This window comes from Sminthopsis crassicaudata, chromosome 2 (genome assembly GCF_048593235.1).
Source record: "Sminthopsis crassicaudata isolate SCR6 chromosome 2, ASM4859323v1, whole genome shotgun sequence".
NCBI lineage: Eukaryota > Metazoa > Chordata > Mammalia > Dasyuromorphia > Dasyuridae > Sminthopsis > Sminthopsis crassicaudata.
The window spans coordinates 604145233-604159767 of NC_133618.1; positions in this window are offsets into that span (position 1 = coordinate 604145233).

Below are 14535 nucleotides of genomic sequence, written 5' to 3' on the forward strand. Positions count from 1 at the left end.
CACATTTGTCTAGGTCTCTTGGAAAAATGTAATGCAAGATCATATTACAGTATTGTCTCTATTTAGGAATTTCTATAATTCTGGAATAATTTTACTTTTCAGTATATTAGTATATGTATCAGAGTTCATCATTCCCTAAATAGGAATAAAACTTCCATTCCCATAATAAATAAAAATCCCCAAAACAATTTCTTTGAGATATATATTTTATAATCTTATGAAGATTTCCACATCTCAAAGGCCCAGCTGCACTCCTAACAACTTTCTTGTAGCCATGAATGAAAGTGCATTTCACTGATAAAAATTACCTTTTTCCAATTTTCATTACTCCAGTCTTAATATTTTCTTGCCTCTGAGAAGTGTTTTTTCTTCATACTGATGATTAGCAGATTTTTTTTTCCTGACATGTAGTCAACACTTAATACATGCTTTTTGCCTGCCTAGCTTCCTGTTCTTTTAACTTCATAAAGCCTTGCTATTGTTGTTCAATTGTTTTATTCACATACTACTTTTAAGGACCTCATTTGAGATTTTCTTAGCAAAGATACTGGAGCAGTTTGCCACTTCCTTCTCCGGTTCATTTTAGAGATGAGGAAACTGAGACTAACAAGATTAAGTGACTTACCTAAGCCCACAGGGTCACCCAGCTACTAATTATCAAAGGCCGGATTTTGAACTCAGGAAGATGAGTTTTTCTGCATCCAAGTATGACATGCTAACCACTGCAACACCTGATCTATGATATACTAAAGAGAAATCATTCACAACTCCTCCAGATGCCAGGACCATGTAAGGGTCTTTCCCTCAGATGAAGGTATTGAAAGAATTTATTTGGAGACAGAACAGTGACTGAAATAACATTTTGAACCAATAACTAATTTGTACATTAATGGTTTTACAGTCTTAAAGAGGCTAATTGCCAAAATTACAAAACAAATGGGTGTTTAAGTATGACAGGAATATCATATAAAATGCCTCCAAAGTCTCCATGCAGGTGTAAACTTCATTAAGAACTTTGGAGGACACCTTGCATAAGATCTGTTATGCTCATATCCAACAGAAAGGAGTTAATCTGGAGTAGTTTTACCTCATAAAGTAAACATCAGATATCAGCCACCAGGAAGCCCTAATTTGCCTCATTAGAGGAGGTATCCGATGTCAGAGAAGAAAGTTGTACAACTATAAAAAGAAATAGATAGGAATAAGCAAAAATAAGTTGAGCACAAGAAGAGTTACAAGAAGCTAGATACCAAAAAAAGAAGGATTCTAGCTGAGATAATATTTTTGGATGCTTTGTTGGAACTTGCTGATTGGAAGAAAGGTATTGCTTTGATGATTGGCTGGAGAAAGGCTATAGCAGCTGCTAAAAACTCATTGGAAGAGAACTAAATCCTGCTGCTGTATAATAATTAGAACCTATTGTTCTTTACTGCTTTCAACAGACTGAAAAAGGGAAAATTTTCTTTGAATTCCTATGTTGCCTTCTCCTGCCCTCTAAAGTTTGAGAAGAAGGCACAGGTGAAAAAACAGGTTCCATGTCTCTTTTCTTATGATTTGTTATTAAAAAAAAAAAAAAGAGGAGTGGAAATGATTAGACAAAATAAATCCTCTGCTGTTTACAGAGCTGAAGATCTTGATCATTTTCTTGCTTAAGTGTTAACGTTTTTGTTTTTTTTTTTCCTTGACAACCTACTAAGGGTGATGTTGGGTGTGAGGAGAAAACCTTGTCACTGCTTCATTGGTTTAAAAGCAGAAGAGTAATGATTTTATCCAAGAAAGGGACAGTGAGAAACCCCAAAGGAAGCATTAACTGTGAAATGATGTTCTTTGGTATAAGTTATTTTTGAAGAGATCAAGGAATCAAGACCTGAAGTGTTGGGTTCTGACTTTTCCTGGATACATGCGCTTCTCCATTCATGTGTGTCTCTGGTAGATCTGGTAGATAGCCCAGACTTGGAAGGAAGGAAGGAAGGAAGGAAGGAAGGAAGGAAGGAAGGAAGGAAGGAAGGAAGGAAGGAAGGAAGGAAAGAAAGAGGGAAGAAAGGAGGAAGGAAGGAAGGAAGGAAGGAAAGAAGGAGGGAAGAAAGGAGGAAAGAAGGAAGGAAAGAGGGAAGAAAGGAGGAAAGGACAGAGGAAAGGAAAGGAAGACACAATAGAGTTGATTGTTAAATTTGCAGTTTGTACATTTAGACTTTGGAAATTGGTAATGCTAAAAATCAGGGCTTGATTTATTTATTCATTGGTTGCAATGATTTAAGAAAGTCATAGAGAAAATATTAATTCAAATTGAATTTAACAGTATGCTGGATTTTTTGGGAGGTAGCTGGATTTGGACATTTAGTTGTTAAACATATACCAGCATGACCTTACTATATGTAAAATTAGAGTAGCCTTCTAAAGCCCACTCCAGTCTTAAATCTTTGATATTCTGATTCTCTGCCTCTAGCAGCCAGAGATGGCTATATTTCCTTCCCTTTGTCCACTGGCTGTGCACTTGCATACTGTGCTGCCGAAGGATTTGTTTGAAAGTCTCTGAAGCCTGAAAACAATGGAGGCCCAACTGGGTTTTCACATATGTACCTATTATCTAAAGAAACAGCATCTGCTTCAATTATGCTAACATCTCGGTCCTCCAACCAGAATGAAGAAGCATAAACTACTTTCTGCATAATGACCATAAAAATAGTAGAGCAAATTATGCTAATTTAAACAAATTCACACCAATGAGTAGAGCAAACAGCTAGCTGGCTTTGTTCAGGGGACAGACAACATCCTTCTCACTTGATTGGTTTCATATTTGTGAGGACTCTTTTGTGCAAAAATGATCTGAAAATTATATGAAGATCATTATACACAAACTTTTCCTAAAGAAAAAAAAAACTACTATTATTCCCCATATGGCCAAGTTCTGCATTATCAAATGGCAATGGCCTCTTTTTCCTATTGTCATCTCCAATTTGCCCTTGCTGTTCTTCTCAAGGCCCCACAAGAATAACACATCTTACATTTCTACAATGCTTTAAGCTTTACAAGGGGCATTCTTCACAACATTCTTGGAGTAAGAAATAGCACAAGTGGAGAAAACTACTATTATTCCCCATATGGCCAAGTTCTGCATTATCAAATGGCAATGGCCTCTTTTTCCTATTGTCATCTCCAATTTGCCCTTGCTGTTCTTCTTAAGGCCCCACAAGAATAACACATCTTACATTTAAGCTTTACAAGGGGCATTCTTCACAACATTCTTGGAGTAAGAAATAGCACAAGTGGAGAAACCTATGTTAAAGATGAGGAAACTGAGGCTCAAGAGTTTATATACTCTTGGTTACATCATCAGTTCACCTTGAGGCTATCATCCTATGTAGTAGTGTAATTTATTCATCCAAGCATTGTCCCTACATTTTTCTTAAAGAATATGAAATATTGAAATATATAACAAGAGAGACTTTTGAGTCATTAAGCATAGATCAAAACCAGAAAATATCCTCAACAATTCCACATTTTCTTTTTTTTTTGACTTTTTTTATTTTATAATTATAACTTTTTTTTTGACAGTACATATGCATGGGTAATTTTTTACAACATTATCCCTTGCACTTACTTCTATTCAGATTTTTTCCCTTCCTCCCCCAACCCCCTCCCCCAGGTGGCAGGCAGTCTTATACATGTTAAATATATTACAGTATATTCTAGATACAATATATGTGTGTAGAACCGAATTTCTTGTTGCACAGGAAGAATTGGATTCAGAAGGTAAAAATAACAGTTTACACTCATTTCCCAGTGTTCCTTTTCTGGATGCAGCTGATTCTGTCCATCATTAATCAATTGGAATTGGATTAGCTCTTCTCTATGTTGAAGATATACACTTCCATCAGCATACATTCTCGTACAGTATCATTGTTGAAGTGTGTAATGATCTTCTGTTTCTGCTCGTTTCACTTAGCATCAGTTGATGTAAGTCTCTCCAAGCCTCTCTATATTTCTCCTGTTGGTCATTTCTTACAGAAGAATATTATTCCATAACTTTCATATACCACAATTTACCCAACCATTCTCCAATTGATGGACATCCATTCATCTTCCAGCTTCTAGCCACTATGAAAAGGGCTGCCACAAACATTTTGGCACATACAGGTCCCTTTCCCTTCTTTAGTATTTCCTTGGGATATAAGCCCAGTAGTAGTATGGCTGGGTCAAACGGTATGCACATTTTGATAACTTTTTGGGCATAATTCCAGATTGCTCTCCAGAATGGTTGGATTCTTTCACAACTCCTCCAACAATGCATCAGTGTCCCAGTTTTCCCACAGCCCCTCCAACATTCATGATTATTTGTTCCTGTCATCTTAGCCAGTCTGACAGGTGTGTAATGATATCTCAGAGTTGTCTTAATTTACATTTCTCTGATCAATAGTGATTTGGAACACTCTTTCATATGAGTGGAAATAGTTTTAATTTCATCATCTGAAAATTATCTGTTCATATCCTTTGACCATTTATCAATTGGAGAATGGCTTGATTTCTTATAAATTAAAGTCAATTCTCTGTATATTTTGGAGATGAGGCCTTTATCAGAACCTTTAACTGTAAAAATGTTTTCCCAATTTGTTACTTCCCTTCTAATCTTGTTTGCATTAGTTTTGTTTGTGCAGAAACTTTTTAATTTGGTGTAATCAAAATGTTCTATTTTGTGATCAATAATGGTCTCTAGTTCTCCCTTGGACACAAACTCCTTCCTCCTCCACAAGTCTGAGAGGTAAACCATCCCATGTTCCTCCAATTTATTTATGATTTCGTTCTTTATGCCTAAATCTTGGACCCATTTTGATCTAATCTTAGTATGTGGTGTTAAATGTGGGTCCATGCATAGTTTCTGCCATACTAATTTCCAGTTTTCCCAGCAGTTTTTGTCATATAATGAATTCTTATCCCAAAATTTGGGATCTTTGGGTTTATCAAATACTAGGTTGTTATTTTTATTCACTATCTTGCCCTGTGAACCTAACCTATGCCACTGATCAACTAGTCCATTTCTTAGCCAATACCAAATGGTTTTGGTGACTGTTGCTTTATAATATAGTTCTAGATCAGGTACAGCTAGACCATCTTCACTTAATTTTTTTTTCATTACTTCCCTTGAAATTCTCGAACTTTTGTGGTTCCATATGAATTCTGTTGTTATTTTTTCTAGGTTATTTAAATAGTTTCTTGGAAGTCTGATTGGTATAGCACTAAATAAATAGATTAGTTTAGGGAGTATTGTCATCTTAATTATATTCGCTCGGCCTATCCAAGAGCACTGAATATCTTTCCAATTATTTAAATCTGACTTTATTTTTGTGGCAAGTGTGTTGTAATTTTGCTCATATAATTCCTGACTCTCCTTTGGTAGATATATTCCCAAATATTTTATACTATCGACCGTTATTTTGAATGGAATTTCTCTGTGTATCTCTTGCTGTTGGATTGTGTTGTTAATGTATAAAAATGCTGAGGATTTATGTGGATTTATTTTGTATCCTGCAACTTTGCTAAAATTCTGAATTATTTCTAATAGCTTTTTAGCAGAGTCTTTGGGGTTCTCTAAGTATACCATCATGTCATCTGCAAAAAGTGATATTTTGATTTCCTCATTTCCTACTTTAATTCCTTGAATCTCTTTCTCAGCTCTTATTGCTGAGGCTAGAGTTTCTAGTACTATCTTGAAAAGTAATGGTGATAGTGGGCAACCTTGTTTCACTCCTGATCTTATAGGGAAAGGTTCTAGTTTATTGCCATTACATATGATGTTTGCTGAAGGTTTTAAATATATGCTCCATATTATTTTAAGGAATAGTCCATTTATTCCTATACTCTCAAGCGTTTTTAGTAGGAATGGATGTTGGATTTTATCAAATGCTTTTTCTGCATCTATTGAGATGATCATATGGTTTTTATTAATTTGATTATTAATATGGTCAATTATACTAATAGTTTTCCTAATATTAAACCAGCCCTGCATTCCTGGTATAAATCCCACTTGGTCATAGTGTATTATCCTGGGGATGATTTTCTAAAGTCTATTTGCTAATATCTTATTTAAGATTTTAGCATCAATATTCATTAAGGAAATTGGTCTATAGTTTCTTTCTCAGTTTTCAATCTACCTGGTTTAGATATCAGCACCATGTCTGTGTCATAGAAGGAATTTGGTAGGACTATTCAATCCCTATTTTTTCAAATAGTTTACATAGCATTGGAGTTAGTTGTTCTTTAAATGTTTGGTAGAATTCACCTGTAAATCCATCTGGTCCTGGGGACTTTTTCTTAGGAAGTTGGTTAATAGCTTGGTCTATTTCTTTTTCTGAGATGGGACTATTTAGACTACTTACTTATTCCTCTGTTAATCTGGGCACGCTATATTTTTGAAGGTATTCTTCCATTTCATTTAAGTTATCGAATTTATCAGCATAAAGTTGAGCAAAGTAGCTCCTAACTATTGTTCTAATTTCCTCTTCATTAGTGGAGAGTTCACCCTTTTCATTTTCAAGACTAACAATTTGCTTTTTCTCTTTCCTTTTTTTAATCAGGTTTACTAAGGGTTTGTCTATTTTGTTGGTTTTTTTATAGAACCAACTCTTTGTTTTATTAATTAATTCAATAGTTTTTTTACTTTCAATTTTATTAATCTCACCTTTTATTTTTTGAATTTCAAGTTTTGTGTTTGTCTGGGGGTTTTTAATTTGTTCCTTTTCTAGCAATTTGAGTTGTAAGCCCAATTTGTTGGCCCTCTCTCTATTTTATGCAAGTAGGCCTTTAGAGATATAAAATTTCCCCTTATTACTGCTTTGGCTGTATCCCACACATTTTGGTATGATGTCTCATTATTGTCATTTTCTTGGGTGAAGTTATTAAATATGTCTATGATTTGCTGTTTTACCCAATCATTCTTTAGTATAAGATTATTTAGTTTCCAATTATTTTTTGGTCTATTTTCCCCTGGCTTTTTATTAAATGTAATTTTGATTGCATTATGGTCTGAAAAGGATGCATTTACTATTTCTGCCTTACTGCATTTGATTTTGAGGTTTTTATGCCCTAGTATATGATCAATTTTTGTATAGGTTCCATGAACTGCTGAGAAGAAAGTATATTCCTTTCTGTCTCCATTTAGCTTTCGCCAAAGATCTATCAAATCAAACTTTTTCTAGTATTCTATTTACCTCTTTGACTTCTTTCTTATTTATTTTGTGGTTTGATTTATCTAATTCTGAGAGTGCAAGGTTGAGATCTCCCGCTATTATAGTTTTGCTATTTATTTCCTCTTGCAGCTCTCTTAATTTCTCTTTTAAGAATTTAGATGCTGCACCACTTGGTGCATATATGTTTAATATTGATACTGCTTCATTATTGATGCTGCCCTTTAGCAGGATATAATGCCCTTCCTTATCTCTTTTAATTAGATCAATTTTTGTTTTTGCTTGATCTGAAATGAGGATGGCTACTCCTGCTTTTTTGGTTTTGCCTGAAGCATAATAGATTCTGCTCCACCCTTTTACTTTTAGTTTGAATGTATCACCCTGCTTCAGGTGTGTTTCCTGTAAACAACATATAGTAGGATTCTGACTTTTAATCCAGTCTGCTAACTGCTTCCTCTTTATGAGGCAGTTTGCCCCATTCACATTTATGGTTTGCCATCCTACTAACCCCTTCTTATGCTTTTCCCCTTTCCTTCCCTCTTACCCCCCTACCCAGTATTAAACTGGTGAACACCACTTGCTTTTCACAACCCTCCCTTTTTAGGATCCGTCCCCCACCTTAAAGATCCTCCCCTTATTTTACCCCTTTTCCTCACAATTTCTGTATTCCCTTCCCCTTAGCTTACTCCTTCCCTTTCACTTTTCAATGAAGTAGAAGAAGTTTCACCATAAATTGAATATGTCAGTTGATACACACTATGTTCTTCTCCCTCCTTTCTTTCTCTCAGATATAATAGTTTACCTTTGCCTCTTCATGAGATGTAGTACCACCACTTTACACTTTTTTTATGATATAATTTCCTTTCCACCTCTAGTTTCTAAGACAAATTGTACATATGTTCTTTACATAATTTTTTTGGCAGAAGTATAGTTCTCAAGATTTCTTTTTACCTTTTTAGAAATCTCTTGAGTTCTGTATTTGAAGATCAAACCGTTTATGTAGGTTTGTTTTTTTCATCAAAAATAGATGGAATTCATTTACTTCATTAAATGTCCATCTTCTTCCCTGGAAAACGATGCTCATTCTTGCTGGGTAAGTTATTCTTGGCTGCATACCAAGTTCCTTAGCCTTTCAGAATATCATGTTCCATGCTCTGCGTTCTTTTAATGTGGATGCTGCTAGATCCTGGGTTATCCTTATTGTGGATCCTCCATATCTGAATTGCTTTTTTCTAGCAGCTTCCAATATCTTTTCCTTTGTCTGATGGTTCTTGAACTTGGCCACTATATTTCTTGGCGTTTTGATTTTAGGGTCCCTTTCAGTAGGTGATCGATGAATTTTTTTCAATGTCTATTTTACCCTCTGTTTCCAGAACGTCTGGGCAGTTCTCTGATAATTTCCTCGAAAATGGTGTCCAAGATCTTTTTTTCCTCACATTTTTCAGGGAGTCTGATTATTCTCAAATTGTCTCTCCTGGATTTGTTTTCCAGGTCTGTTGTCTTTCTGGTAAGGTACTTGACATTCTTTTCAATTGTTTCATTTCTCTGGTTTTGCTTGACTACCTCTTGGTTTCTCCTTGAGTCATTCATTTCTACTTGTTCCAGTCTAATTTTCAATAATGTATTTTCTTCACTCACTTTTTTTATATCTCTTTGTAATTGTCCAATTGAGTTTTTATCTTCTATGGAATTTTTTTCCATTTTATCCATTTTATTTTTTAGAGAGCTGTTTACTTTTTCCAGCTCACTAATCTTGTTTCTCAATGATTTGATTTCTTTATCCACTCTGTCTTTGAATGCATGGGATGACTTCTCCAGGCTCTCTTGCTAAGCTTCCCTTTCATTTTCCCATTTCTCTTCAGCTCTCTTGTGAGAGCCTTTTTGATTTCCTCTAGGAGATTCTTTTGTATTGAGGAGCAGCTCATATCCCTCTTAGGGGATTCCTCTGGGGACAGTCTGTTTTTAGTCTCCTCAGTGTTTGAAGTCTGCTCTCTCTCCATACAAAAGCTGTCAATGGTTAGAGCCCTTTTGAATTTTTTGTTCATTTTGTCAGAGTAGGAATTGAAGAAAACAAACTGACAAGAGAAACAATTGATCTGTTTTGCGGGGGATGGGGATGGATGGTATTAATGGGCTTCCTCTACAGATTGGGGCGGGGTAGGGCAGCAGAGAGCCACTAACAGAACAGCAATGACTGTACTGAGTCTGCGCTCTGAGGCTCTGAGAATGCACTAAATCAGTCCAGGTGGGGGTTGGGGGTGGCCAGGTTTTGAGAGACGCTGGCTTTCCAAAGTTTTAATCTTCACCTCCGGTGTTTACACCCTCTCTGCTGATCCTAGCTTGCTGCCAAGATGGAGTATCCATACTGGGGAAAAAGTCTTTTCACAGAAATGGCAGAGATAATACCCCTCCCCCTCTGGTCTGAGCTGTGTGAGCTGCCTGTCTCCCTCTGGCTTGCCTGCCCTCAGTCTGCGCCCAGTCTGATTGACCCTTCCCCGAGCAAACACAGATCTTTTCTGGCGACTTTCAAGGATGTCTTCTCTTGGTGATTATTTGTGGATTTCTTTCTGGGTCAAGCATTAAGTCTGAGGCTTGTCATGAAGTAAGTTCTGAGAGAAAACGAGGAGCTCAAGCAGCTGTCTGCCTCCACTCTGCCATCTTGGCCAGAAGTCCCCAATTCCACATTTTCTAATGCCAGGTCTCATGGGATCTGTTGGATATGTTTAAAAGTCTTATGTGTTTAAACATGACATCTCTTTCTTTATTGGAGAATGCTCCTTTCCATTCCAAGGGACAAGACTCATAGTTGGTTGAAAACTTAGTAAACACTCCCATTTTTGTAGCAATTTAACAATTAGAGGGACTTCCTTATCAGAACCCTGTCATGTTAGTAATGACAAGGATTCATCTAATGCTCTGAATCTCTGAATCGTGGGTTTATCGACCCACCTATAATCAAAATTCTTAGCAAATGTCAATGGCAAGATGCAGCCCCAGATTGTCTGATTCTAACACTTTTTTCATAGTCCCTGATGACCTCTTAGTTCTAAAACAAAAGGAACCTCTCCTGGCTGATACCCCTACTGGGTCTAAGCTCATGCTTAGAATTTCAGAAAAAGTTTTTACAGGCTTGATTCGGGAAGATAGAGCACTAGAGAGAGAATCTAATTGTCTGGAAACCTGCCAAGGAATTGATGATATCACAAATGTTAGAACTAGAAGAAGCCTTAGAGATTATCTACTGGAATAGATTCAAAATCTCATTTTTAAAAGATGAAAACTCAGGTCCAAAGTAGAGAAGTGACTTCATCTAATGTGACCCTGGAAATTATAACTATGTTCTGAGTAGTGAATACTCTGAAATGGCTGTATGTACACAAATTTGTATATTTGAAGTTATAATTAGGTAAATGTGGTTATTGGTTCTAGCACAATGGAAATTTTCAGTACAAATTCAAATATTGTGACCACTTTAGGAGATTCCTTATTCAAAAAATTTATTGGGACCTAGCTATTATGGGAAAGAAAAAACAAAATAAGTGCCCTAAATCCCAGTCCATTGCAGCAATGTGCTATGATAGAATCTTGGATTTTGAGTCAGTGTCACTTCAGACATTTACTGTCCGTGGGACCCTGAATAAGCCAATCTCTCTAAATCCTAGTTTGCATAACTGTATTAAAAATGGAAAGAAACTGGACATGTGATTTTATTATTATAGAGAACTCTCAGATGAGGAAATTCCCTCAGCACCTTTCTTGCTACTTATGGAGTGTTAGTTACCTAATCATATTAAAGAGCAAATAATTTACAAAGGGATCATGGACATTAGGTGTCAGAAGCTGGCCTTTAACCCAGGTCTTCCCAGTTTTAAGATATCTCTTTACCATTATAAAACTCTGCCTCTTTTAAGATTACTACTACTACTACTACTACTACTACTACTACTACTACTACTACTACCACACACACACACATATATATATATATATATATATATATATGTGTGTGTGTGTGTGTAGATACATTGATAAATAGATAATTCTGTTTGATCCTCTCATCAACCCAGGTAAATTGTTAGATAAATGCTACTACTTCCCCCATTTTAGAGATAAGAAAACTGAGGCTGACAGAAGTCAAGCAGTTTGTTTGACTATTATCACTCAATTAATAAGTGTCTGAGGCAGTATTGAAATAGTTCATTCATTCTTACTCCAAGTCTATTATGCTACCTAGAATGTTCTCCTATGTTTCATTTAATACCTACCTCACAGACTGGTGAAGACCAAATGACATAATGTTTATGTAGCACTTTGCAAACTTTAAGTGCTGTATAAATTCTAGCAAAAAGTCTAATTCCAATTATATTGAACGAATTCAAAGAACATTGCCTTTGACCAGTATTTCTAAAAGCCAGCACATTGTTCAAGACACTAGTCATGTGTCTAGATATTTTAGCCCATAGGCATTTCTCTTTTTTGAGAAGAGACTTCTAGATTTTTTCATGTCATCCAAAAACAAATAACTCCATAAAACTACTATATAGAAGACGAAAAAAGTTGGAGTAAGGATAGGGACTCTGTTCTGAGATGCTGAATCTCACAAAAATGTGATTACTGGCCATGATATTTATTTTTCCTTATGTTCAAAGTCCTTAAAAGATATTCCATTTCTAGGCTGAGTGAACAAAGATGTCATCACATTTATTAAGATTGCACAATACAAATTTCCAATATAGTAAAACAACAGAAACATATAGTGCAATATTCGGACTAACTGGTCCAAGGACCAGCCCAAGTCCTTGATCTTAGAAGAGGAGTGAAGAAGTGGGACTCACAAAGATGGTCAAATATGGAGTCAGTTTATTCCTAATTTTCTCAGTCTTATATATTCTAATACTAATACCTGTATAAGCAAAGCACACTGCATATGCACTAACTGTGGGAACCACGTGAAAAACTTGCTATTGTTATGTAGATGACTACCACTTGGTATCACACTGTTTTAATTACAACACAGTTTATCACCACCCCCTGACTTCTCAGGAAGGCTGAGAGCCTTTAGAGAGATGGGGGGACATTGTCAGCAGGTTCCCTCTGGACTGAAGGTTCCCTTACTATGTGTGGCCCTCTACTGTAGTGCTCTGTTCTCTAAATTGTAATCATTCTCTGTGAGCAAATTTCTTGGGGAGGCTGCCTTGGCTTCAGTTCAGTTTCAATAATCCCAAAATACATCCAGGAGTTGACCTTTGATTTACAAATCCTAGACATCTGGGCTTTCTCAGCCCCCACTGGATCTGAACTAACCAGCCCCCACTCTCTGTTCAGGTTTCCCCAACCCCCACAAACAGCTTCTTCCTTATCTTAAAACTCATTGAATTCTATTCAATGCTAACCCTGGCACAAACCAGCCAGGAGCCTGGGACTCTGCCCACCTTCAAGATTATAAAAAGATTATAACAGTCCAGATCCTTTATTGTGTCCTTCAAAATCCTGAATCAGGGGCAGCTAGGTGGCACAGTGGATAGAGCACCAGCCTTGAATTCAGGAGGACCCGAGTTCAAATTTGGTCTCAGACATTTAACACTTCCTAGCTATGTGACCCTGGGCAAGTCACTTAACCCCAGCCTCAGGAAAAAAAAAAAAAAAAAAAAAAAGACAAAATCCTGAATCTTTTCCTGGGGTCCAGTTAGCTTCAGTAGAGGCCTGTCTCTCTTCTTGGCTCCCAAGAGCTCTCTCCAAATGTCTCCAGCCAGCACAACAATGGAATCTGGAAATGAATCTTGACTCTGAATCTCCAAGAGTGTGGGATTGTGGGTTTCCTGAAAGTCAATCCTAGTTGTGAATCTCCCAAAGTCCTCTCCCGAAGTCTCAATAACAATTATTTGTATGGTCATAGTAATATTCATGAGTCAATTGCCATACACATAGGGTTAACTGTCATGCTATGTGGCAGATGTAGTCAGAGATGGCACCACCCAATGTTTCCTGGGTTTTCTCTTTCATGTTAAAGTCTTCTTCTTTTCTGCCCCTCTCCAATGGAAAAGGCAGATATGGCTCATTGGCACTCATCGGATTCCTTCTTCATCTGTGGAGACACAAACAAACCCTCTGCCCCAAGTTGTTAGTCTGTTTGGTCCCTTTTATTCACTGCTCTCCAGATTTCTCCACAAAACCTGGTGATTATCTAAAGATAGCAGAGCTGCTCATCCTGGACATTTCCCTTCTGGCAGGTTGTGAGACCTGTCTGCTGGATCCAGTGTATCCTCATAAAAAAAAAAAAAAAAACAAACAATAATAATAATAACAATAATAGTATGAAGGGCTAAGTTTAGAAGTTCTCTAGGGTTACCTGTGGCTTCCCCTTTCTTTCTTTCTTTTTTTTTTTTTTTTTTTTTTTTTTTTTTGGAGGAGCATCTTGATATCTGTTTCTCCTCTCTACTATCATCTATCCTTGAGGATTAAAGGGTATGCCAGTAGTTTATAAAATCTGATACTGTGCACAAAAGTGTGTAAAATATTTGGAAGTATATGCAGGTCCATTGTTTGTTTTTATTGCTTGTGGCACATTCATAACTTCAGAGGCCTGTGTAAGGAATCCACCCACACAGGTGTATGTTTTCCTTTTGATGAGGATAAGTCTAAGGGGCTAGCAGGCCTTCAACAGCAGCCCTGCCTAAAAAGCCAAAGTGCTCAATAGTAATCCTAACTGCAGTAAAAGATCTTTTCTCTTTTGCCTTGTCTCAAAACATAGGAGGACAAAACTGTGTAGAAGGGGCTGATGGTGTCACTGCCCCTCCTGCTCCTCCTCCCATCCATGAAGGCATGAAGGTGGAGTTTGAGGGAGAAGGATCCGGAAGCAGAGGATACCCTAAGGGCACAAGGGCAAGCTTAGGAAGAAGTTAAGATGGGCTGAGAAACTGAGAAGCACCAAGACACTCAAACCTCCCAGACAGTCCTTATCTCAATTCCCACCCAACTTAATATGTCCCTCAAACTTCCTAGATCAGTAACAAACAACATAAATCAACAAAACACTAAAAAAAAAAAAAAAAAAAACTTCCTTAGCTCCTTCCTAGGTGCTGTACCCTCCAGGGCTATGAACACCAATCTTCTGCTTCTTTTTCTCCTCATACTTCCTTTTTTGACACTCCACACTAAAAGTTTTCTTTTTTCTTTTTCTTATATGTGGAATTCCTTAAAGCCAATTTTATCCCATTGTATTCAGTTAATTGCTCTCCCACTACCTTCTACATCTCTGACTTCAAACTCTCTTCCTTAAAGAGCCACAGAAACATGCATTCCAAAGCATCTGAGAATTCAGTGTTCTGCTTCTGAGTTACCAACAAACCTTGCT